The sequence below is a fragment of the Amia ocellicauda genome, chromosome 8, assembly GCF_036373705.1.
Source record: "Amia ocellicauda isolate fAmiCal2 chromosome 8, fAmiCal2.hap1, whole genome shotgun sequence".
In the NCBI taxonomy this organism is placed as follows: Eukaryota; Metazoa; Chordata; class Actinopteri; order Amiiformes; family Amiidae; genus Amia; species Amia ocellicauda.
This window is the reverse complement of record NC_089857.1, coordinates 43,484,849-43,510,189: the sequence shown is the minus strand read 5'-3', so window position 1 is coordinate 43,510,189 and position 25,341 is coordinate 43,484,849. Positions and strand designations below refer to the sequence as shown.

The following is a 25,341-nucleotide window of genomic DNA, read 5'->3' as shown; positions in this document are numbered from 1 at the left end:
GTGTCTCTGGAAAGCAGCACCTAGAAACTTCTGCATGAGAAAACAGACCAAGACTGCACTGAAATAAGAGGAGGTGTCTGATGTTTTACTCAGGACTTTTCTCGCAGCTAATGTATGTATTTAAGTGTAAGTTTGACTATAAATGAACAGAGGCATTTTGTGCATATCGTATACTCCAAAGTTCACTGACACTGGTCATGGTCTCCCTAGATATTTTTCCAGTGTCTGAGTACTCTCTGTCTCATGCTAAATAAAAATAATGTCTAAACAAAGAAATAAACGTCCTTTTTATTTTAGTTTATAACAGCTCTAACAATGTCCGCTAGGGGGCACCATGGTGCAGGAGTCAGGAGAGCGAAAACAAGGCTTTCAGCGCTGTTAATTTTGTATTTTCATTTCAGTTGTTTATTTCAGTTCACGGTGCCTGACATAATGTCTCTGGTCACTGAGATATGTAGGGACTGCCTAAAACTTAATGAAAGCCCTTTAAAATTCTAAAATTATAGTCATATTAATGCATTGGTAACCATAATTTGATAGAAAACATCTTTGCAAATTGTAAGAAACACAAGATGAACTGTGTGCTGAACTCTGCTGAACACTTTCCTTTCCTTTTTGGATCCAGCAGAGTCTTACTACTACTATTACTACTCACACAAACAGATAGTTGTTGCCATCTGTTTGTGTGAGGCAGCTCGAGACTGTGAGACTGCACTGTGTATTATTATCTTCAATATTATTATTATTAACAATAATGACCATATTTATTGTTATGATGTAGTTAATTGGTTCACTGGCTCGGTGTTCAAGCACACAGTCTGGTGAGGAGACATGGGGAAGCCCGTTCCTGGACACCGGGGGCTGGGCTGCCGTCTGTAAGAGTACTGGACTCAAGGGCATTGCGGTAAAAACCTGCCTGTCCTCTTCGTGCTGCCCAGACCTTTCACTGTGCATTTCTCTGGTTCTACCCCAATCAGTATTGCATTAAGAATACAAAATGCAACAGCACAAATCATTGTTTAAGTTCATTGTTTTGGATGTCCTTTTTCAGTGCCCACCTTAACTGTTGAGTTAGGTCCTCTCTTCACAGCATTTTAAGATCTCTCTTCATGGCTACTCTCCTTTTATAGATCGTAACCAGACTTATTCCAGGTCTGAAGGGATAGTCCTACTGAGAGACTGAGGAACTGAACCTTTTCACCCTGGAACAGAGGAGACTACGTGGGGACTTGATCCAAGTCTTCAAAATCATGAAAGGCATCGACCACATCAAACCAGAGGAGCTTTTCCAGATCAGCAGGGACACACGCACCCGGGGACACAGATGGAAATTGGGCTTCAAGGCATTCAAGACAGAAAACAGGAGACACTTCTTCACACAGAGAGGCGTCACAATCTGAACAAACTCCCCAGCGATGTGGCTGAAGAGACAATGTGGGAACATTCAAAAACAGACTGGATAGGATCCTTGATCACTTAGTTATTAATGGACACCAAACGAGCACGATGGGGTGAATGGCCTCCTCTCGACTGGACACTGTCTTATGTAACAAGCGATGTCTGAGATGCCCTTCAGTCCAGCGGTCCTGCTTTTGCCCCTAATCACCTCCCCATCGCTGGAGTCCTGGAGGGGACCAAGCAGAAACAAGGGGAAATAAAACTGGATTTGTGACTTATTATTTCTCTTCCAGGTTTTCTGCATCTATATCAAAATACCCAATAAATACATTAATGCGTACATACATACATACATACATACATGAAGAAATAAATAGTGAGTCTATGCATTCTGATTATTGTTGACTTAAAAAACAGGTTTCAGATTAGATGCTGCAATAAATAATCTAGTATTACTAGAGTGTGAACGATGTATTTGTTCCTTTATAAGGTCACAGGCTGTGAACATGGCGACGTCTCCCTCCTCCCCGTCCGCGCTCTGTCGCTGTAGTGTCTCACACTGAGTCATCAGATGTCTGGCAAATACGCGCTCACATGTTATACACTTCTTCTGTTGGGTGTCACTGTGGAAAAACCCGGCTTGACTAAACTGGTATCTGAGCAGAGACACAGTCTGGGTCTGGGGTTTGAGAAAGTCCGCAATCAAGAGTTAGAAAAACCCAGCTTACTGTACGGTTACCATTCTTACACCCCACACAGCAATCACGAGGATAAACTCCACACACCTTTCTAATGACATACTGTTCAATTGATTGGGATCTGCCGTACCTTTTAGATAAAAGCAGGCCAACTGTGAAAGTCAAATGAAGCGAGGGTTTTGTGTGGAGGAGTGTGTCCATGCGCTGCCTCAGGGGTAAAACTGACTCGTCTCCCCCTGGGCATTCACTGGAGAGGAACACTGCAATACGAGTTATTTGCATACTACAGTTTTTCAGTTTGGTTTCTGTGAAAGCTGAGTATTTACCCCAGTACACACTGTCCCCTGTTCCAGAGAAACTCTCAGCTGATTGCTCTGCTAACCTATGCCCTGTTAGGCCAGGTATTTCAGTCTCTAATCACAGTTCCAGCAAAGTAATACCATCTTGGCACACAGCCCCACAGCTGGCTTCGACCTCACGCAGGGAGTCACTACTGCGGTTGTTGTATCGAGAATCGAGCTTTAGAGAGCAATCAAGCCTTGATTACTTTGTGTCACTCATTTAAATGAATCATTTATGTGAAATGGGAACAACAACAATAATAATAATAAAACACACAACTGAGGCCACACATTTAGAACAGTGTAGCTTTCCTGGTTGTGGGAAAACAATAGTACATTTCACTACCCCAGAGTAGTGGGACAATTTACTTTTATTATTTTTCTATATATTATTTCTATATTATTAATTGTTTTAGTTTATGAAACTAAATGAAACAATCATTTGTTTGTATTTACCCCTTCATGGGAACTACTTTAATTAATATTTACCGAATATTTTTATCTTATTAATTGTTCCAGTTTTGTCTATGCACCAATCATTTGTGTGTATTTAGCCCTTCGTGGGAACCACTTTAATTATTAGTTTACATGCAAGAATGCTACAGACATCTACGTCACCCTGCCTCCGCCTCAAGGTTACTTGTGTCTTGGATTGTATACAAAACAATTGTCTTCAAGTCACTCTGCCCCTGCCTTAAGGCTCACTGTTTCTTGAATAGATAGGCCTACAGCTATTGTCTTTGAATATCTGATCAACAGCTGTATTAGTATGCATGGGGTCAATTGGACTCATACAGCTGGATTGAGCTGGATTTGCTGTAACCTATTGTCTATCAAAGATACAGAGGGGCTTCTTCCAGCTCTCATCTCTAGTTCTTATCTTCACTTCATGTGAGAGAAGCTCTGAGTTAACTTGTTTTTCTTATTTTGTATAATAACCTTGTTACTTCTTCATTGGTGTATCCTGAGATTTACTGAAACCACTACAGCAGCAACTTCAATACACCATACTATTATAATTTTATCATTGAATACTAAAATGTTCAAATGTATTTTTTATACTGTAGTTTTCTTCTTTGTGCTTTTTCTTTTGTTTGGTTTTTATTTCCCTGTGGACAAGTGTTCAGTCCTGTCACTTTCTCTGCCTGCGTTTCTGGAGAACAAAGCGCACAGTGACCTTCTGTCTGTGGCGGCAGAAAGCATCTCGTCACGGTGGTTTCTTTATGTCAGTGGAACAAGACACACTTCGGATCGCAGGGGGCACATTACCTACCATTCGTGTTTCAGTTTGAGCCAGAAAATAAATCCCCTTAGCTAATAAGCAGGCTTAGCGTTTGATAGGCTCACCTAATTACATAATGCCATTAATGCATTTCTCTACAGTACGCGTAGGCAGCGTACCTTTTTCAAAGAGCATTATCTCCGTGCACTTTGGAGAGAGTACAACAACACTGCCCAGGAATGTCCTCACTGCCCATGAACACATACATGTTTGGCTGATGTCTGAGTTTGTTTAGCAGAGCAGTTCTGAGAACTCATGTGATACTGACATGCCCTTTTGATATTGGATTAAATCATTTTGTGATATCTGACGTTTCTGGGAAAGTGTTGTGGTGTCAACGTAAAGAACAGATCTTGCTATAAAAGATCCCATGGAGATGCTTACAGTTGCATCAAACTTCTCAGGAGGCTGTGTGTTTCATGCAAACACAACCTATGTTTAGATGTGACATTGTGGCTAAAATATACATCATCTTGTCAAATTATTTAGTTCAGCGAAAAGGAAGCCACACTTTGGAAGTGACTGCATAGATCTGATGTAAGTCTCTTTCGAGTTTTGAAAAAGAAACCTTTAGCACAGGGCTTCCCAATCTCAATTACTTAATTGATCCCTTAATTGAACTAATAATTTGCTTACATTTTACTTTTTAAATTGTGTAACTGAAAAACAGTTGGTTCCTTATACAATTGTATACTTAAAAGACCTACTGTTTAGCATAATTAAAAGGAACATATTGGTTCAATTAAGTAACTGAGAGCTCGGTTGGAATGAATAACAGCAGGGGTTCCTCCAAGAACAGAGTTGGGGACCCTTGTGCTTGTGTATTTGCAAGATAGTGAAAACATGTATGTGTGTGTGTTTGTCTTCCCGTCTGTAAGAGAGGAATGGGCAGAGGCTTGAGAAGCACATATCTGCTCTCTCTGTTTCTTGAGACACAACCCTGCACAAGTACTTGGTGTTAGTAGCGCCTCCTTTCTCCTTCCCGCCCACAGCAGCCCTGTGATTACAGTGCCGGGAGCCGCTGACCTGGGAGGGTTTTAGGATGAAGGTTTTCACAGACGAATCAGAAGCTCTTTCAAAGCCACGGGTTTTTAAGAATTTAACATCAGCAGATGGCAGCATTGAATTAATTTATGCTGTACTCATCAATATTAAATTGCTAGAGAGGAACAGAACAGTTAATGCTCTCCAATCTGAAACTGCTCCCGCATCGGACATGCTGCGCATCGCATGGTTTGAAAGTGATTCGGATGCACGCCTTCTGTATAGACTGGCAGGATTTACCACAAAGAAAACATCTCACCAATGATGGAAAACTCTCTTCGAGCATATTGTTGAGAAGGTTTCCCTGTACTGATCAAGTGGAAATGCCCTTCTGCTGTCTGCTCCTGTATTTAAAAATGCGTGTGATTGGTCATGCAAGCTGAGTTTTGTCTCTAATGCACGGGGACACACAGGGAGGTAAAGTTATCTCATCTCCTCCTTTTTTCTCTTCTCCAGCGAGGTTGCCACCCCAGGCAGATGTAAAAGTAATCTACAAACTAGTACATTTTAATCCTTTCGTAGACGATCCTGTAAATCCTTGCTCCAAGTAGGTTGGCCCCCTCTTCTTTGGCACTGATTTCATCTGCAGAGACTTCCCTGGCCACAGACTGCAGTTTCCACCTTCTTCTTCGAGGAACATCAACCCTGGAGCTGCTCAGGGTGGTGACGGATTGGGGTCTCAGTGTCTCTGTGAGGTCTTTGTTCCATTTTTGCTGGGTTCAGATCGTAGCCCTGAGACTCTATTTCAAAGGAGTCATCTTGAGGTTCCTAGACTTGAATTGAAAGGCCATTCACAGTCACAGAAGTCTCTGCTCATCAGGAATATGCTCAGAGGCCATCACCCTTTAATATCACACTTTGATGTCTTCACGATTGGTGTGCCACTCGAGCAAGATGCAATGATGCCCTGAAACAAGAAAGCGGGCTTCCATCAGTAACGATGTCGTACAGCAATCTCTCAATCAAATGGGACTGCCTTAGATTTGCTTCTTAATTGCAGAAGATGAAACGACCCGACTAACTAGCTTCGGTCTCAACTCATCAAAGTAATGACAGGTAATTCAAACTGGGCAGGTGATTATCACACCTTGCCTGTCCACGGAAAAAACACTGATTGATGTTCTTCAACAACCCTTTTCTAATTACATCACTTAATTAGATCAGAGAAGAAATCAGGACCCTGGATTATGTTGAGCAGGGCTGTCAGAGCATTGTGCAGAGTAAGACATGAGACATGAAATGAAATTCATCACCGGCACGGAATAAGAAAGAGTATTGATAGATTAGATCATAAAGACCCCGGCGGCAAATTCATTCCCTTTGAAACTCCACAGCTGCCGGTTTTAAGGTTAATAGGAGAAGCAAATCACTGTTCTGATAATCACAACCAGGGGTTAGTAAATCAATGCCGAGCAAAAGAGGACAAAAACATTGATACAAGAAGCTTGAAAAGAGCTTAGAGTAAACACTGAGTGCCAAATACTGTGATGTGTTCTCCACAACAGGTTAACACTATTGGCGGCGACACAATTCCCCCCGGCGGAGCAGTCCAGCTCGTTAACATGAACATATTGTACAAAATACTTTGATTTGCCTTTGCTTTATGTGCCTCTTGGTACCAGGCATCACCTGTTCGGTCCCCTGACCTTGCTGGGAGCCAGGAAGCGTGGGCCGTAATCACACGCCACGGAAACATCTGGCCAACATTAATGAATAAATAAATGAATGAATGGATGAATTAAAGATGGCGATATTTACAGTGGGAGCATCATGCAGAGTTCAGTGTTGTTAGTGCGTACGTGGGACTGCCACAGTGGCGTCACTCCCCTAGGCTTAGAAATGTGCGCCCCCTCTTTGGTTGTAGTGGGTTTGTCGCTTGTCTGGGGGCTGTGTGGATCAGGAGCTGGGAGGTGTGCCCAAAAACTCCTGGCACAGCTCTGAGCACAGTGAGGTCTCCCTGCACACGCTACATCGATAATCAGTATACTTCAATGCGTTGGCCGCATCGGGCAGTCAGATGGCACAAGCAGCAGGCATTATTTAAGCATTAATGCACAACAGGAGTTTACTCCTAAAGTGAACCCACACTTCAAGAAAGATATCGCTGCTCTAGAGGCAGTTCAGAGGAGAGCAACCAGACTTATTCCAGGTCTGAAGGGAAAGTCCGACTGAGAGACTGAGGACCTGAACCTTTTCACCCTGGAACAGAGGAGACCACGTGGGGACTTGATCCAAGTCTTCAAAATCATGAAAGGCATCGACCACATCAAACCAGAGGAGCTTTTCCAGATCAGCAGGGACACACGCACCCGGGACACAAATGGAAATTGGGCTTCAAGACATTCAAGACAGAAAACAGGAGACACTTCTTCACACAGAGAGGCGTCACAATCTGAACAAACTCCCCAGCGATGTGGCTGAAGAGACAATTTGGGAACATTCAAAAACAGACTGGATAGGATCCTTGATCACTTAGTTATTAATGGACACCAAACGAGCACCATGGGGCGAATGGCCTCCTCTCGACTGGACACTTTCTTATGTTCTCATGTTCTAATGAAGAAACTTATAACTGAAACTCCCCACTACAAACTATGAGAGAGAGAAATACGCAAACAGGCTTCTGAAATTGAAGCAAAAATCCACATGGGGATAGGTGTACTAAATATGGTTTGGCAAGAGCAGTTGGTCTAAATCTGATGCCACACTTTGCTGATACCTGATAGGAGCCGATGTTCAGTCGAGATGATTCTAGGGCCGTTCACTGAGATGAACGTGTAGCTCCGGGTTTCTGTTTAGCAATCCGGTGTGTAAATATCTACCGATGACCTCAGGGGCTCCGATTGGATTCCTCGGTAGATTCTTCTGACCTGTTTTTTGGCAGGTGTCTGGTGTCTACTTTTTTTAATGAATTTCTGTTATTGATAAACCCTGAATGTTTGCATCAGAGCATTGGATTTGCTGACATATTGCAGATATGAATTTCCCTTTATGCCACCTATTCTCTATTCCATTGAAGGTGACCCACAATGCACTAGCAAACAATTTTGACTTTTAAACTTGTTAGTCTTGTCATTTTTCTGTACTTTCTTATTTCCTTTTTTATGAAGGCTAAATTCCTAAGTACTAAATAGGAAACAGATTCCTTTTTTTATAGCAGACCATTTTCAAGACTTTCTACAAACCACCCTAAGATTCAGCAGCAAATCTCTAAGTCCCCTCATATTATATTCGTGAATGGAAGAGTTTTAGGTTATCATTGACAAATCAACACTCCCCATCAACTATGGACGGATAAACTGAGATCCAGCTCAGAATATGACTGCATTAATAAACACAGGGATCTCAAACAGTTCTCCACCACAGTAATGACACCCAGACCCGGGCCAAGTGACCGGGTCTAAAGACAGTCATGGACATTATTGAGCACATTGCTCTTCCATGTTGAAGTCAGGCAGCAAATGACAAATGCATGAGCCAATTAAAATAGAAAATATAGAATAAACCCACCACAGATTAAAATCATCCTTGCAATGCCAACTGGTCCCGACAGGTAGATCTGTCAGAAGACCACCATTGAACCCCCCCCTGCCATGCGCCAAGCTTGCATCCTTCATGACAAGAGGGCACACCTACAGCTTTTTCACAAGGCATTGATTGCAAGAACTGGAATATGCAGATAATCAGGAAACTGCTGCCTGTTATCTGAATACTGAGAAATTCATATAACGCTCGACCTGTTCAGCCCCAGATATCTACAGCTGTGGTTGTGTTTAGATTTTTTTGGGGCCTCCACAGGGGGCAAGTATGGATCAGCTGGCCTACATGTCTGAGAGACGCACCCCTTCCTCACCAACAGTCTCAGCACTTTTCGATTGCGCCGCCAGTCAGCTATTGATAAAAAAAGAAAAAAAAACACCCAGGACCTCTAATCCGATTAGTAGGCAGTAAAACGGGTTTCTATATCTGGCACCTGACTCAGGTTTCAGTGTGAGCAGAGAGTATGACATCACCCTCTGCCATTGTGTCTGCAGCAGGGCATGCTGGGTGGTGGTGGGGAGAGACGTGGGAGGACTAATGCAATTACAGGATGGTTGTGAGGCCCATTAAAGTCAATGCCAATCCTAATTATTATTAAGAGTACTTTCAAATTTACTGCACCGCAGGGCAAGTCTTTGAAAACATCATTTTTCATAGGTGTGCCGATTGCATTGCTCTGAAAGCCACGCAGGGAGAGACAGCCTTCAGCCACGAGAAAGAGTCTGTAAGCACCTCCTTACTTCACATTTTCACCCACTTCAGCTCGTTTACGGTCCTGTAATTGCTCAGTGCATCTCGGGGATATAGAAGGTTACACATTTTCATAGCCATTTCTGCCATAGATCAAGACACTATTCTTTCAAAATAAATAACACATTTGTGTTCTGCGTTACCTGTGATGGCTATTAAATGTCCATTTCCATCAGATCTGCCTGTACGCGTCTCCATTTTCAAACTGCACCCTATAATTTCAAAATTGCATGCGGGGAATAATTGCAGCCGGTGAGAGTGTGTTTAACATAGCTGTGTGTGTGAAGATGTGCAGTTTGGATAAATTGGAGGGGGAAGAAAAGCTTTTTTTTATCTGCTTCCAGCATCAAATTACTCCCCAGCACCCCCCCTAAATACTGGCAAGTGAGGTAATACTTGACTTTAAATGGATTCACTTAAACGTTATTAGGAACAGGTTACAATTTGTGAGCAGCGACTGTGAACTGTAGGAACATTCAGACACACTTTGTTACGTTGAACAGTTTCTACAAAAAGACTCAGCAAAGGAGAGAGTAAAGATCATGAAACGGGTGTCTGATGTTAACAGGGGCCAGACGTCTCTAACTGCTTCAGTCAGGGAGGAGGATAACGAACCCACAGCCCACCCTGACGGCACGTGATGCCGACACATTAATCCCACCGGAGCTCCTGTTTGCTGACTACATGTGGACCCCCTAGAGGAGAACAGGGGGCCACCTCACTCCTGACTGGGCTTCCCTCGGTGGTAAATAATTGCATTTAAACACACTTGGTTATAGTGTACACTTGACAACGAGCCAGAATATTTTTTTTAGAAGCATAACTGGAAATATACATAATAAAGTTGAGTCACAGTTCATTAGCCTGCTGTTGATACGAGGACAATCTATTTAGAAGCTGGACCTGTGCATTGCATAACAAAGAGGGTATTACTATTGCAAAGAGCTTGTAATCGAGGACAATCCCTCACAAAGGATGATCCTAATGCTGATTATTTGTAAATTGATTAAATATGCTTCTGTCACATTTCAAAAATGTTTCAGCGTATATAATAATAATATATATCCATTTCCATTAAAAATTAAAACACAGAAACGTGAATCTATGTGTCACGTCTTCTCTATGAACCCTAAACAAGAATAAGAACAAGCCTGCGGCCATTTTGCTGCTGGTTATTATGATTAAAATGTATGGAGCCGGGCTCATACATGAGCATAAAGCATTTCTAGTGCTGAAGCCATTGCAGGATGCTCAATTATCGGCGATCAATAACGGCATATTGTAATCAAGTTTTCTCTGCGGAACTGTGTAAGTCATCTCCATTAAAACAAGAACTGTGTTAATCTACTTTTGGACACTGGATGTGATTTGTATCAGGACAGATTTTAGCCTCGCCTTGGACCCGGGGCTCTGGGTCGATGTCACTGTGCCGGGGAGGTTGGATCTGTGGGGAGACGCAGAAGGTGGGCCGCCACACTGGAGGTACAAATGGAGAAGCTGCACGAGGTGTCAAATCTGAATGAATCTCTTTCGGCGTCTCGTTCCTATGATGAGGTTCTCTTGAGTCCTAAATTCAGTCCTTCAGAAGAGATGGTGTGAATGACCAGTCTAACCCTGTGGTGTGGAGACAGGGTCCAACGTTGACCCGGGGTCCCTATGAGCCAGTACAGCTGGCAGTGTTGATAGGTGGCACTGAGATATAAGAGAGGGACGGCGTTTGATAGGGAGATGTATCCCCTTTGAGCTCCCCAGAAAAGTCAGATCTCACGGTGTGTTTGAGAGCCCCTCCACATCTGCATGGGCTCTGGAAACAGACGCTACAACATCGATCTGCTGAGATAATGCCTCCCAACCGCGTGAGGAAACGCAGGCAATCGATGCGGATTAACCGTGATAAAAAGCGTAAAGTATTTAAAAGCATGATGTCATACTGCTGGTCACATCGAACACCAACTGTCTGGACAACAGCAACCTCTGCACTGTCCTTAAAAAGAGACTGCAAAGGTGGACAAAGTAGACAATGATAAATAAAGTGCCTCAGACGAGAATTTGTCCCCTGACGAGATGTGCGAATTCAGCACTGATCAGCTATAATCATGTAATGATCTCAATTTTACCTTGGCTGAAGTGCATGTATTTCTCAACACTTGTAAAATTGCTTAAAAAAAGAATGAAAAATGACAATGTGACTCGATTTCAGACTTTCCTTCAGGGGACACAGTGACAGCTGCTTAAAACCCATAACGCACAGTTACAATCAGAACCAGGGCACACACCGGTGGAGCGATGTGATATTTCACCTGGTATGAAATAAAAAAGCTATGAAAGACAAGTGTGACAGAATCTCATCACTATTTCAGGATTCTTCTCAGGCAGTGCATTGTAACTTCATATTACTCCCTCTCGCAGCCTTTAGATGTTATAATATGATTACAGATCTGAAGGCATGAAGTTTTTTAATAATAATAATAAGAAGAAGAATTTCCAATCCACTCTGTAAAAACACCAGTGGGGTATTTGAGTCTGCATTCATCACAGCTTGGTGCTATGTTAACAGATCTGTTCTTTCACTTTGATGACACTCGTACTCGTGCGTCACATGACATTTGCCTGCTGCCCCCTCGCTCAGTGAGTCTTCCTACATAAGAAGAACACAAGAAAATGTCCAATCGAGAGGAGGCCATTCACCCCATCGTGCTCGTTTGGTGTCCATTAATAACGTGATCAAGGATCCTATCCAGTCTGTTTTTGAAGGTTCCCACATCGTCTCTTCAGCCACATCGCTGGGGAGTTTGTTCAGATTGTGACGCCTCTCTGTGTGCAGAAGTGTCTCCTGTTTTCTGTCTTGAATGCCTTGAAGCCCAATTTCCATTTGTGTCCCCGGGTGCGTGTGTCCCTGCTGATCTGGAAAAGCTCCTCTGGTTTGATGTGGTCGATGCCTTTCATGATTTTAAAGACTTGAATCAAGTCCCCATGTAGTCTTCTCTGTACCTGAAAATTTGCTTTGCTTGCAGGAAAGGAACCCTAACATCTATCGCCATAACCGAGACTTTGTCCTAAACTTCTGTCCCAAGAAACAAGGATTTGAGGGATGGAAGAGCAATCCAAGCTCATGTTGATGAACACAAGAACAATACCAGGGGTGCTGGGAGACATGTTGGCACGAACAGAGAAGGGAAAGTTGATCGTTTCACTGCAGAAGTTTAAACGGTGGGGTGCGCACAGATAGTGCCGATATAAAAGAAGGCAACCTCACATCGGCATACTGGCCCCGCAAGACTGATATTGAACCCTTTTCCAATGATCTGTCTTTCTGTAATAGATTTAAAAATGGTAGATTCCCATCAAACAAGCCAGAGAGATCAATAGTGTTTCCAATTAAAAATATCGAGCACACTTGTAATAACATAAAGCATGTTTTGGTCGAAACTAATCTCCCGTGCATTGTATTCTGCTGTGTACGAAGGGCAGAAACGGGAAACCCTGTTGTTGCAGGTTCAGGAGATGATTTCACCTTTTTGCATATTGTAGTGAAATTACATTTTCTGTACAACATGTTCCATGAAAATGTGAACAATAACTTTAAAACACTGCAAAGCACATTAAAATACAATCCCCAAATTACCTCATCGTTTGTATCATCTGTATCCACCTATGCCAAGGAAAGCAGGCCAAGAAAGATGAAGAGAATTTAAATTGGGAGCGGAGCGAGATTTCCATTTTGGGCCTTGGACATATTCTGTCTGTCAGGCTGCCAGGTAGCAACTTGTCCTGCTCGGAGGTCAGGCCAGACTCTGAAAGACCAGAGTCCCCGCAGACCCCTCAGCAGGAGTCTCTCTGTGTGGTATGGGACAGTCTGTAATCACAGAGACTGACTGGTATACCATTTCCCCGAAAGGTGTAATCGGAGGACGATTTGAAATACTGTGGAGAGATGTCAGAATACACTTCGCTCAATAACTGCAGGATAGTTGATCTCGGTCTCTGCTGTTTGAAGTCTGTATCCTGCCAGGAATGCAGTTCGGCTCTGACACAATTCTAGGTAAAACATTTCAATGTACAGCTGTTGCTGATGGATTCATTTTCTCAATAGATTTTTCTCTAGATATTCAGCTGATAAATAAAGCATCACCGAGAGGGAATTTAATTTCATTTTAGGCATCGTATTTTGAAGCATTTTAGTAAAGTGGTCTCACACATGCATACAGACAGACCTCTATATTGTGTGCTAGTGTGTGTGTGTGTGTGTGTGTGAATGCATGCGTGTGTATGCGTGTGAATGCATGCAAATGTGTGTGTGTGTGCGTGTGTGTGTGTGTGTGTGAGTGAATGCATGAAAACACACATTTCCATCTGTACATCACTTATTTCCGTGTCTCTGCCACATTTCACCCCCCGTTCATACAAGACTCTGTACAGATCTGGGTTTTGTGAGGACAGCGATGGAATAGATTTTTTTCCAGTGTGCCCAGACAGTCCAGCTGGAGTCCTTGGTTTTTGGTGGCTGATCCTGCTCAATGTGTCTGTGCATTAATCTGCACGGAGCTCAGCACTGACCTGATTCCTGGGTGCCAGTGCAGTGCAAGAAAAAAGGCACTTTCTTCAAGCGAGCGGGGATTGACCGAGAGAAACCTACTGACTCTAGGTATCGTGATGCCCAGTGTACTGGAGGAACTGAACACCCCCAAACTGAACTAGTGTTTCAGGCCACTGTAGATTGAGAGACATTCCCTGTAGCCAACTGAAGGGACACTTTCAGATCAGCTGCAGAAGATGCTGTGATTCGCCCAAATCACCTGAACGTAATTCCACTGAAACGTGACAGAAGTGCACAATCCAAATGGGGAATGTTTGCAGTAAATTGCGAGAAAAATAAATGAATATATATGAACCTGCCAGAATGATTAATCTATACATTATATAAGATGTCCACATAAAAGATAGGAAGATTAAATAATAAACTGTGCAGGTGTGATGTGGAAAAGAGAAGCTATTGATAGAAACCAGAGGAAACATCTTGGGCATCTTCATCCAGCCATGGATTGATATAGACTGATGATGACGATGATATATCCAGCAAATCATATTATTATGTATGTGTTAGCAGACACCCTTATCCAGGGTGAATTATCAGTGGTGCATTATTACAGCATTGTATCGCAGAAAAGACAGCTCAGAGCTCTTCACAGGGTGTGGGAGAATCTTGGCCAAATAGAGATGATAAATGCTATTTTGCAAGATAAAGAAATTTAACTGCAATTTCCCAAACACTATTACAGTTTCTTGGAAATAATAAATAGACACAAAGTATATAATACGTATCATTGAAAACATCACTTGAAATGACCTTCATCCTTCATGTCAAGGAGTTTCTACCTTCCTGACATGTTATATTGTGAAACTAAGACTGAGGTTAGACTGGCTCCCAGGGGCTGGAACCCAATGAAATTATCCATCTAATTTTATTATGGATCGCTTTTATGTGCAAGATTAAAATAATTAAAATATACTAAAATACACTCTGAGGCCAGATGTTATGTGCGTTTTAACAGAAACAGGAGATGTGATGAATCCCCGTGTCCCCTGTGGAGCAGTATTTCTCCAGGACGGGCGATAACAGTCCTGCGCAGCGCAGCTGGGACAGGTCCGCAGTTAGAGTGCGTTTTTATTTTATTAATGCACACCAGGCCTCTCAATGTTTCTTACAAACTTTCAGAGTGAACACCCTGCACCCTTGACAGATCACACGCCTGCATGCCTCCAAGGCTGACCTGTTTGTTCTGCTGTGGAGATTTCACAGCTCGCCCCGGCGGAGAGGCTCAGGTGTCGGGCGGCAGCGGCGGCAGTGTTTGCCGAGGGAATATTTATTCAGCTTTGACAACAAGGTTTATTGGTGCTGAAAGGAGCCCAGCGATTCTGACCTGTTCTGCTTCCAGCTATTTTTAGACTTGAGCTGCAGGCTTTTGGTGAAAGACAAGTTTTTTTTATAGAATATATATATAGCTCTTGAGCGCAATTTACTCCCCGTTTTCTGAATGCAATCTAATTGCAAAAAGGTGACGGTGCAAGTCTAACAGAGACGCAATTTAAAATGGAACAAAATGTCCATGCTCTACAATATAAATGCTTCGCAGAGAAACCAATTAGGAGTTCAAAAGCTTGGGTTTTTTACTTGGAAATGCATAACAAGAGACCATTATATGAGTCATTTCATTTATTTTTACCTGCTTTGTATCTTTGTCATTCTTGCATTTTGAGTTGGTAAGTTACCTCTTCATTTCACTGCAGGTGCCAGCAGCACAGGAGGCTAGCTCGGGTTAAGGACTTTGCAACTGTTTTTTTTTCTTCTTCACCACCGCCCCCCCAGTGGCCTGATGTGCTCATAAGCTGACGTGTCCCCACTGAGGTCGATACCAGAGAACTGAAGCACATCTTGTGACTTACCTACTCTGTAGGCGGAGCCACTTGGGACCATATTATTGTCATTCTTGTTTATTAAAAGAAATGTCTACTAGTTTGTTAAAATTGAAACTTAGTTGAGCACAACTGCTGTTCTTTTCCTAATAAGATTTGTCTGCCTTGTTTCATTGTGCTGCCTGACATTTGGTGTACTGGGGATTGGTTAATTAATAGATAGATTGATTAATTAATTGGTGCCAATGCAATCAAAGTTTTCAGTTTTTCATTGTTTCTATAATATTTTAAGTCCCATCAAGTGAATGTGAAACAACGCACGCACCCAGAAATGCATCTTATTTCATAATAAATTAGTCACTTTAGCCTGTCCTGAACCTAAGTGATCTGAAATGAAAACGAGTTGCCCGCAGCCAATGTTTGCTAGCAGTTATGCAATTGTTTGCACAGAGACTCTTGTACAATGTGTCCGATGCCATATTGTACACTGGCTGAGTTCCAGCTCTGGGCCTTAACGCTCAAGCTCGTGTATTTGTATATGGTTATGTACTCCTGCACAAAGCTTCACAGTCAATAGTTATAATCCCCTGTACAAAGAAAATGGCTGATCTCTCTGCCACAATGTGTTATTTTGTGTAAGAAAAACGTTGAACATTACAGTGTGCAGGCATGGAGAGGAAACATGAACTGGGTTGACATATTTATACCTAGTTTCATGAGTTAAAACAATAATTAATATGTACATGGTTCAGGGCAGCACAGCTACTGATTTGGTTTTCTGGTGGTGATGCACCTAGACCTTCACTGCATTCAGAGACCCTGCTGTCATTCTTCCTACATCTTGTCTCCTGTTTGCAATGGCTGTGTTGTCGCGCATCGTGTCCCTGGATGCGTTTCAGTGAAGGACCAATCCCCATTCAAGTGGTTGATACTTTTCGTTACTTTAAGATACTTTTAAGACATTCTCTCGCTCTGTTTCTCATGCTTTTGACAGGAGAGAGATTAAACTCACAATGGAGGAATGTCTTCTTTCACTTCTTAATCCTAAGAATCCTACCTTTGAACTTTCAACTGTAAACTGATGTCAGCGCTTTGATTAATGTAGCAGGTTCTGGCATTGGGGCTGACTTTCCAAAGGGAACTGAAGTGAGACATAAAGATTATGCTGGTAATCAAGCACAAGCAAATGCACAATGAAAATGAATTTCGATCACTATTGACTTTGACACAAAAGTAGCCAATGACATCTAGGTTCAAATCCTATTTTCAATACAGTGAATTTTCTAATTTCTGGTCTGTCTGATTGACTGTCTTTTCCCTTCTTTTTCAGTGCCATAGATTATAATATGTTTTGTAAAACCAGCTGCTATTTTTAATGCACAAGACCCCATTTAGATTCAATTTGGATTATTTCAGATGTAGTATTCCTTATATATCAATGCTATGGATTGGGCTCTTATCAAGTCAATATCTTACAATGGCTTTCAGAGCTGCACTTACTTAAATATGATTTATGAGAAGTGTGCTGAGCTGTTATCAATTACCCATAACCAAGTACGTTTTCAGATATTTAATTGTGAACTAAAATGAATGCACTTCGTCAATTATTTTTTGTAGACAGTCAAAACTTTGATGGAAATACATTTGTGATTGTTGACAAAGGTCATTCAGACAGAAGACCTCAGCAGATGATATATTTGCTTCATCTTAATGTAAGATTATATAATTAGAAATGTACAAAGTACTTATTTTTTGTAGCAGCAGTATTCTGGTCATACTGGCATAAAAAACACGTTCATGTGGCCAAAAGTCAGGGGATTTCCAGAGACATCTTGGATAGGTTTAATAAAAAGAAAAACACAAACAATCCCTCCTTTTCTCATAAACGCTTTTAGTCAGTTATTAGGGGTGAGGGGTGAGGCACTTTATTTAGTTTTGAGGTGCGTTGTTCCGGAGAAAAGAATACAGTTCTGATTAGTCTCATTTAAGGGGACGCAACAAAGTCACAAAGGTACGTGGTTTTTGACACCAATTAAAAATCACACCAATCATTTACCCATTCCCAAGCCTGCACAGAACACAATTCCAATAGAAAGCTGATTAACAACAGCAAGAAACACTTGTTAGAGATTTGTGCACAGCCCCCTTCCCCCCGCTGAAAACATACCAGGAATAAAAAGAAGAAAATTGTTTGAAAGAGTTTTCTTGACCTCATTTTGTCTTCCTCTACTTCGTTATCCAACGTGACCTTGCGAGGAATGGGTTTTGGCATAAATTGTTAACTTAATTATGAGATTATATGCTGTCAAGCTGTGTTGTTTTAATGGTTTATTTAATTTCTCCGCCTGATAGTTGATGAGATCCCAAGAGATCCATGAAAATAAATCTTGCATGTGTTGTTGTGTCTTCAGTGTTTCAGACTCTTACTCACCTTGATAGTGAAGTGAAAATCACCCCCCCATTTCATTATATCAATCAGCTGTTAGCTATTCTTCACTATTGCTCCCTACACTCAGGGTATGTGAAGATAGTTGTTAATTGACTCTGCATTATCAGAAAAACATGGGTCAGTGGTTGCATTTACTGATTGAATTAATTAAATGTCTGGCTGTCTTCACCCCAATGAAATAAAGATAACGGCTGATGCACATTAATTTATAAATGTAGACAAACTATTATTATTATGATTATTATTATGATTATTATTATGATTATTATTAAATGAAGTGTAGATAATGCTTATTTGTTCACAGTGTTATTAGCTTTTTGATAATTTAAATAATTGAAATGCATAAATAAAACATTTTCTAACTGAGAGACGGTTGTTGTCTGTCTTTTCAAAGTAATGTTTTGGCGCAATGGGTTAATTTTACCTGTGTATTGTGTGTGTGTGCATGATAGCGTGTTTACATATGAAAATGATTATTGGAAGCAGCTTTGTGCTGTAAACCTTATCTGTGAGCCTTTAGCTGCAAATCCAGTCTCTCTCTGGGTTTATCAGAAGAACTCAGAGCTGTACATTTCAGCGTGATATAGCTGGGCTCTGTGTTTGGCAAATGCTGCCTAAGATTTATTTCACTTGTACCCTCTCATGAACACTATTTATTTCACCCCTCTTTAGATCTCTGTGCAAAGGATTTGACCAATAATATACCCTTGCATTTTATACTTTCACCTCCTCACATTCAGACTGTAAAGTTCCTAAATTGCAATATCATTACAGCCAGACAGACTCCCAGACTCCAGGACTATTGTTCCACTATAAAATTATCAAAGGAATAAATGTTAATTGCAATGAACTTAGGCTAGGAAGCATGCATGTGGTTTGTAAGCATCTTCTCCATAGTTTGATTAATCTTTGTACTGATATTAGAAAAAACGGAATTTATCTTTGTTGTTCATTGTCACACTTTTTTTGATATATTCTTCAAACGCTAAAGGACCTTTCTGGATTAAAACTAAAGTGTTCAACATTGACATGGAGTTTCCTGGAGTTGAGCTCTTTGTTAAACTAAAAAACATGCTGTTCTCAGCATTGAACGAAAGCTCTTCCAAAAGCACCTAAAAGTTCCCAAACTCCTGGGATTATTCGAACTCTCACATATGAGACATGTCCAAGTACATTTACAGTGTACTTTGCTATTTTTAGACTTATTTTAATCTTGTTCTAACGGCTGAAGTTTGCTTTCCTCTCGGGCTAAAGTTCAGTGTAGACCGCAAAGCACAACATGAAAGAAAACACACACACATGCACATACAGAGACACACACACACACACACACACACACACACACACACACACAGACACATGGAAAAGGTCCCCACTTGGTTTTCAAGTCCCCACAAGTCCCCGTGGAAGTGTTACGACGCCTAGGATCCTACTTGGATAGGTAGACAAGTGTACACACACACACACACAGAGTCCACTTCTCTGGGGTTATTTTATTTATTTATATTTGTTACCTGGATTTGTTTTCTTGCTCGTTTTGTGTAAAGAAGATACAAACTATTAATGTGTTGTTAAAGTAGTAAGTGCTATTTTGTTGTATTGGTTCCAGTGTACCCGTGCAGGTTAGAGATGCCACTTGCTTGCCAAGTCAGCTGAGCTGTGCCGTCCTGACCAATCGCGGCCCAGCGAGGCGCAGAGAGAGGTCTCTGTGGTTTGAGCTGCTCAGCGGTCAGGCTGCTGCTGAGCACAAGGCCATGAAACCAGGGCTGTTTCCTAGAAATAGCTCAGTGGAACAGTACAACACACACTGCTGCTGTTGTTGTTTATGTTAAACTCAAGAGATTAGAGTTTGTTTGTTTGTTTGGGTGGTTTTGTTTTGGAAAAATCTCTCTCTAGTCAGTTCATGCTGTCTGTTTCTTTTTCTCCATTTCATGGCAACTCAAGAAGACTATAGCTAAGCCTGTTTGGCATTTTTGGATATCCTCCAACACAGAACTCACCTGAAACATTGAAGGAAATCAAAGGTTTGCTCTGTGGTGTACAACAGTCAAATGCCAGGTCTGGGTTTTTCTTTTCTTTTCTTTTCTTTTCTTTTCTTTTCTTTTCTTTTCTTTTAAGTTATGGCAATTGCAGTACATTTCAAAGTTCATGCACATAACATCGCATTCCAGGATAAAAATAATAATTTCCACAAAGTGAGCGATCCATCACCGATCGCTGTGCCTTCGTGGCCGTTAGCAGCCAAACAATAGCTGCTCGTTACAAATGGGTGGAATTAATTACACGAAATGATGAGAGAATTATTGCTGTTGATTGTGGCGGCTAACGTGTCAACAATCTATTACCGGTGCGAGCGACGGCGTGAGGCCGCTCTCCCCCGACCGTCGCCGGCGTGCTTCCGTGTGTCACAGAAGACAAATAACCGAGCTCATTTAGGTAATTGCTCCAGTCCTTATCATATTTATTGGTGTTATTTGCTCTTTTTCTTCCCTCTGTAAAGCCGAGCAGAGAGCCGTGCAGACGGAGAAAGACAGATGTTAACAAATTCTATTACGGGACATGAAAAGACAGAATAGAAAGAGCGCATGAATAGATTGATTACTTTATTAAATCATGCCGAGGCGCACATGTTGTACACGACTTCTTGGCGTGTAATCTTGATGGAGCCTCGAGGCCTCTGTGCCCGTGCTGTGGGGATATGTGATATGATGTCGAAACATGGATGCCGATGAGCCTTGCAGGGCAGGGCAGGGGAGACGGGGACAAAAGCTACTTCGGTCTGAAAACCCCAAGTCAGCTGTGAATTTAGAGACATAACCCTCCTCGTCTGCATTTTTAGCCATCTTAGTTGTCACAGATTACCTCCCCCACCTACCGATAGGCTGCCCCCCCATCGTAAGACCTCGACAAGGTGCAAAGGACACCACCATTTACACGACCCCCTGCAGGGACAGGGACGGGCTGCTGCTAATCCCATCACAGCCCCAGCGGGAAACTGGCAGCAAACAGCTTGCCTCCTCACTAACCGTACAAGACGAACGCACTCTCCCAAACCTGTGCTGCTTCAGGAGGGAAACCAGCGCTGACAAGGTGTGCTATTATCACACAACAAGGGGAGGCCAAGCGCTTCATACTTGTGTGGTTTCACCTAATTTGGCTCCTCTAATATCGTGGAGTTTTCTTCCCAGAAGATGTTATTCACAGGGAGGCTCACATCAACACCGTACGCAAAGGTGTCTTTGTGTTTCTAGTTATACCATAAAATGTAAGTTAGAATTGTGTTTAGGGTGTGTATTAGGTCTGAGCGAGACTAGAGTCTGGGTGGGGATTCCTGAGGACACCCAGACGTAGGCAAAGCTAGTGTTTCTACCAGGGTAACTGAGGAGAGCTGAGTTTGAGATATTGCTTTCCTCTCAATTTCCTGTTGGCTAGGTTTCATAATGCCCATCCCAGCTTAACTCACACACTATAGACCGAGTGTATCAAACACAGTTGCTTGACCACCAGAATCTAAACTGTACTGAATAGGAGTTGCTCACGCTTGGTCTGATATGGACATATGGACATAGAGGGCTTTGTCACTTTAGTCCTCATTAAAAAGAAATCCAAAACACCACAAGGTTTTCATAACCTCTTGTGACTTAAACCTGCTCAATACAGATGCGTGTTTTGGGAATACAGTGTACTATAATCAGCCACTATAAAATAGCGAACTTCTTTAGTTTGGTGTGTCGACACCTAGTCTCACTTTAAAAAAAGGACGAGCACACCAATCAACCACGGATGGATCAAATACAGAAGTAAAGATCGGTGTTGGTAAACCGCCCTGGAGGTGTCGCAGGACATGTGACTTTCATGAGATCTAATCATGGCTGCAGAGAGCAACTGAAAGCTGCTGGGAGAGAAATTCAGTCTGAATGAAACACAATGGAGGAGGAAGGGCAGTTGCAGAGAGTTTCAGAGCGAACATGCTTGAGCGGGGAAATTATGTACCAGTGTATTTCTATTCACTTCATTCCAGAGTATGTATCAGGTTTCAGCCATTGTCGCTGATCGGGGTGGTACTGAAAGGGTTCTGCCGCAGACCCACACTAAGGGTTGTGCTGATGCCATGCCGGATAATGCGTCTCAGCTAGGATGACATCATGTGCTAAAAGCAGAGGGTGATGTAATGCACATCTCAGAGCGCAGAGGCAGGTTTCTGGTTCAAAGTCACTCTGTGGAAAGATGGAGTAGCCAAATCCCAGATCCCTGAGAAAAGTCAGACTTTTCCTGAGGCGTTTTTCCAAAACCTCTGCTCGAATCTCGGCTAAAGCCTTCTGGAGATTGTACGGCGTATGTCCTTTCCCTCCACAGGGGGTCTGTTTAATATTTCGATATTGCTTTGCTAGTAAAATAAATGTACGTGCATTTCTTTCTACCAAACATTGGCAGACACTGACCAGTTACAGAACAATTGCAGATCGAATCCACGTTTTAGTACAGTGGTCTATTGTATGATGTATTTGTGGAATTCCTGAAAGGTAAATTATTTCTAGACGACTTAAATGAATAAAAACACAAGACACACTTTATATTTGTTAATTAGTTTCTGCAGAATGAGGGACTTGGGTGACAGCTGGCGATGCATTCATTGACCACAGCTAATTATGTGCTCTGGAGTCAACATATACATCATCTGTAATAACAGAGAGATAAAGCATGTAGACAGAAACTCGCTGCACTCGCACATTATAAGGATGAGGTCAGCAGGTGTGCCCGTTCCCAGCGCACAGTCTGCGTGTACTGGTGAGCTTCTGAAGCATCACTCAACGGCCGCCTCACAGATACGGTTCAAACATACGGCTAAAACACGCAGAGACACAATTCCTGGTCTGACACCACCAGGCCGGTAACTTTGGATGATTGTGTTGTTGTTGTGATCGACTGATTTATTTATTTTTGTCTGTTTGTTTGTATTTCTTACCATGCATTGGTCTGTCTACATCTGGAAATATACAATTAATCAAATCAATCTTCTGCCTTTTTGCTCAGATCTGGAGTGATAGCGTTGTGAGGGAGGAGAGATTGAACATGCTCAGAGCTCAGAGAGACGTGTCCTGGATCAGTCCTTTTCTAAGTCCACCATTATGTGGCAGCACTGGGTTCAGTAAAGAAGAGCAAGGATGTGTGTCTGTACTAATGTTTCTAAAACCTCTGACACCCACTCTGACTAACGCCGTCTGCTTGGGTCTTATTCTCACAGACGTAGGTCATACCTGGAACTAGACACGTGTGTGGCACAAGGTTTTACCCCATCAGATGCAATGAAGATGGAGCATTTCTGCCCATTGGGTTTCATATGTTCTCCTCTCGAGAGATTCCCAGGAGTGTTCTAATTCACAGAGAGGTCACAGAACATGCAAGCTCTTCACCGCTAGACACTCCTGAGTCTATTTTTAGTGCTTCACAGCTCATCCCACACAACCACTGGTTTCAGTCTCAGTGTCTGGACGGAAAGGTCATGTTTGTTCAAAGGTCAGCTTACCTCAGCCCTATTAGTGCGGGGCTCCAGAATTATATCATGCAAGGTTATTATTATTATTATTATTATTATTATTATTATTATTATTATTATTATACATTTTCCAATCATTATTAAGGAATAATAATAATAATAATAATAATAATAATAATAATAATAATAATAATACATGTATTCATAATTAATTAAGCTTTTTGTGATCTTAAAAATTATGGCAGAATGTGTCAACCAGGTGTTGGAATAAGCATCCATTGAAGGAGACTACATCAATCATTTACCAAGCTTTTTATTCATCACGGCCTCGCTCTCCGTGGGACATGCGCCTCATCCAGCTGAATGTCAGTCCTCTCTCGGTCTTTTCATTCCTCTTTTTCAGCTAAGAAACACGGCAGCCACCTAAACACGAGATTTCTCACTTCCTGCAGTGCAATCTCAGGTTTATTTATGGAACTAATCACAATGTCAGCCCAAGGCCTGTAACATATGATAGGTGTAAAAATACGGGCCGGGAATTATACATTTTCCAACAGAAGTGAATCTCACACATGAACAAAAAATGTAACGTTTAGCTTAAATACAAACACATTTTTCTGCTGTGATGAACGGCACCATTATGATAGTGTAAATTTATCATGGGCCAACATACACTTAGGTCCATAAATATTTGGACAGTGACACAATTGTCATCATTTTGGCTCTGTACGCCACCACAATATATTTGAAAGGAAACAATCATCTTTATTTTGTTTTCATCTTTAATTTGAGGGCAGTTACATCCAAACTGGGTGAATGGTGTAGGAATTACACCCATTTTCATACGTGGTCCCCCAATTTTAGGGGCTCAAAAGTATTTGGACAAACTAACATAATCATTAATTAAATTGTGAGTTTCAATACTTGGTGGCAAATCCTTTGCAGTCAATGACTGCCTGAAGTCTGAACCCATAGACATCACCAGATGCTGGGTTTCGTCCCTGGTGATGCTCTGCCAGGCCTGCACTGCAGTGTCTTTAGTTCCTGCTTGTTCTTGGGGCGTCAAATCCATTGTGGTGGCATACAGAGCCAACATGATGACAAGTGTTTCACTGTCCAAATATTTATGGACCTAACTGTGTGTGTGAGGAGTACAATGTTTGTGAATCTCTAATCACACATTATTAGACCCATGTTGCTGGGATAAATTAATGTGAGTAATACTCTTAATTTTCTCAGTTCATTTCCAGAACAACAATCCCATGGTGATTCCAGCCGTTGCCTCTGAGAAAGGCTGCATCTTAAAGGATTATAAAGGATTAAACAATTTGAATAAATTAAACCCAACAAAGTATTTTAAATGCCATAATAGGCAACAGCCTGTTTTACATGTACATCACGTTCGTGAGAAGGTATTAAACCAAATACTATAAAACTAATTAATGTGGAAGGACAGGAAGTGACAGCTGTTTTTTTTTTTTTTAATAGCAATCATTCCCTGTCATTCAACTTTGATTGATTATGTGTGTGTGTGTGTGTGTGTGTGTGTGTGTGTGTGTGTTTTCACTGGAAGAGCAGTGATTCAGATTTGCTAAGAAGTGGACCCATGAACGGCTATGCCAGTTGTTGTCAATCAAACATCTTTTCAATAATAATAAGGCAGACATGCTAACTGCTCTGCACTACATCGGCGTGCATCACTGAATGTAAGCATCTAAAATGGCATTTTAGGTTATAGGCTGCAAATGGGGAACTGATCATAACTGTATGATTATTTTCTTGGTATTTTCCGCTCACATTATTTTCCAGGACATTTTGTAATCAGCAATTGATATTGAAATCAGCTCCCTGTTATAACTCTGGTACGAGCACTTGGAGATGGAGACAGTTATATTTTATTGATGTTTTAAACAAAGTTGATAACCCAC

General features: G+C 41.8%; 1 long non-coding RNA gene across 1 annotated transcript; it reads right to left on the bottom strand.

The window, feature by feature from the left end:
• Positions 1-284: 284 nt before the first annotated feature.
• LOC136755262 (uncharacterized) lies at positions 285-15,440 on the bottom strand. Its single transcript, XR_010817654.1, has 3 exons — positions 15,278-15,440; positions 5,023-5,670; positions 285-1,624 (listed from the first exon to the last, which is right to left on the bottom strand). It is a non-coding gene; the product is annotated as an uncharacterized LOC136755262 (long non-coding RNA).
• Between the last annotated feature and the right edge of the window lie 9,901 nt (positions 15,441-25,341).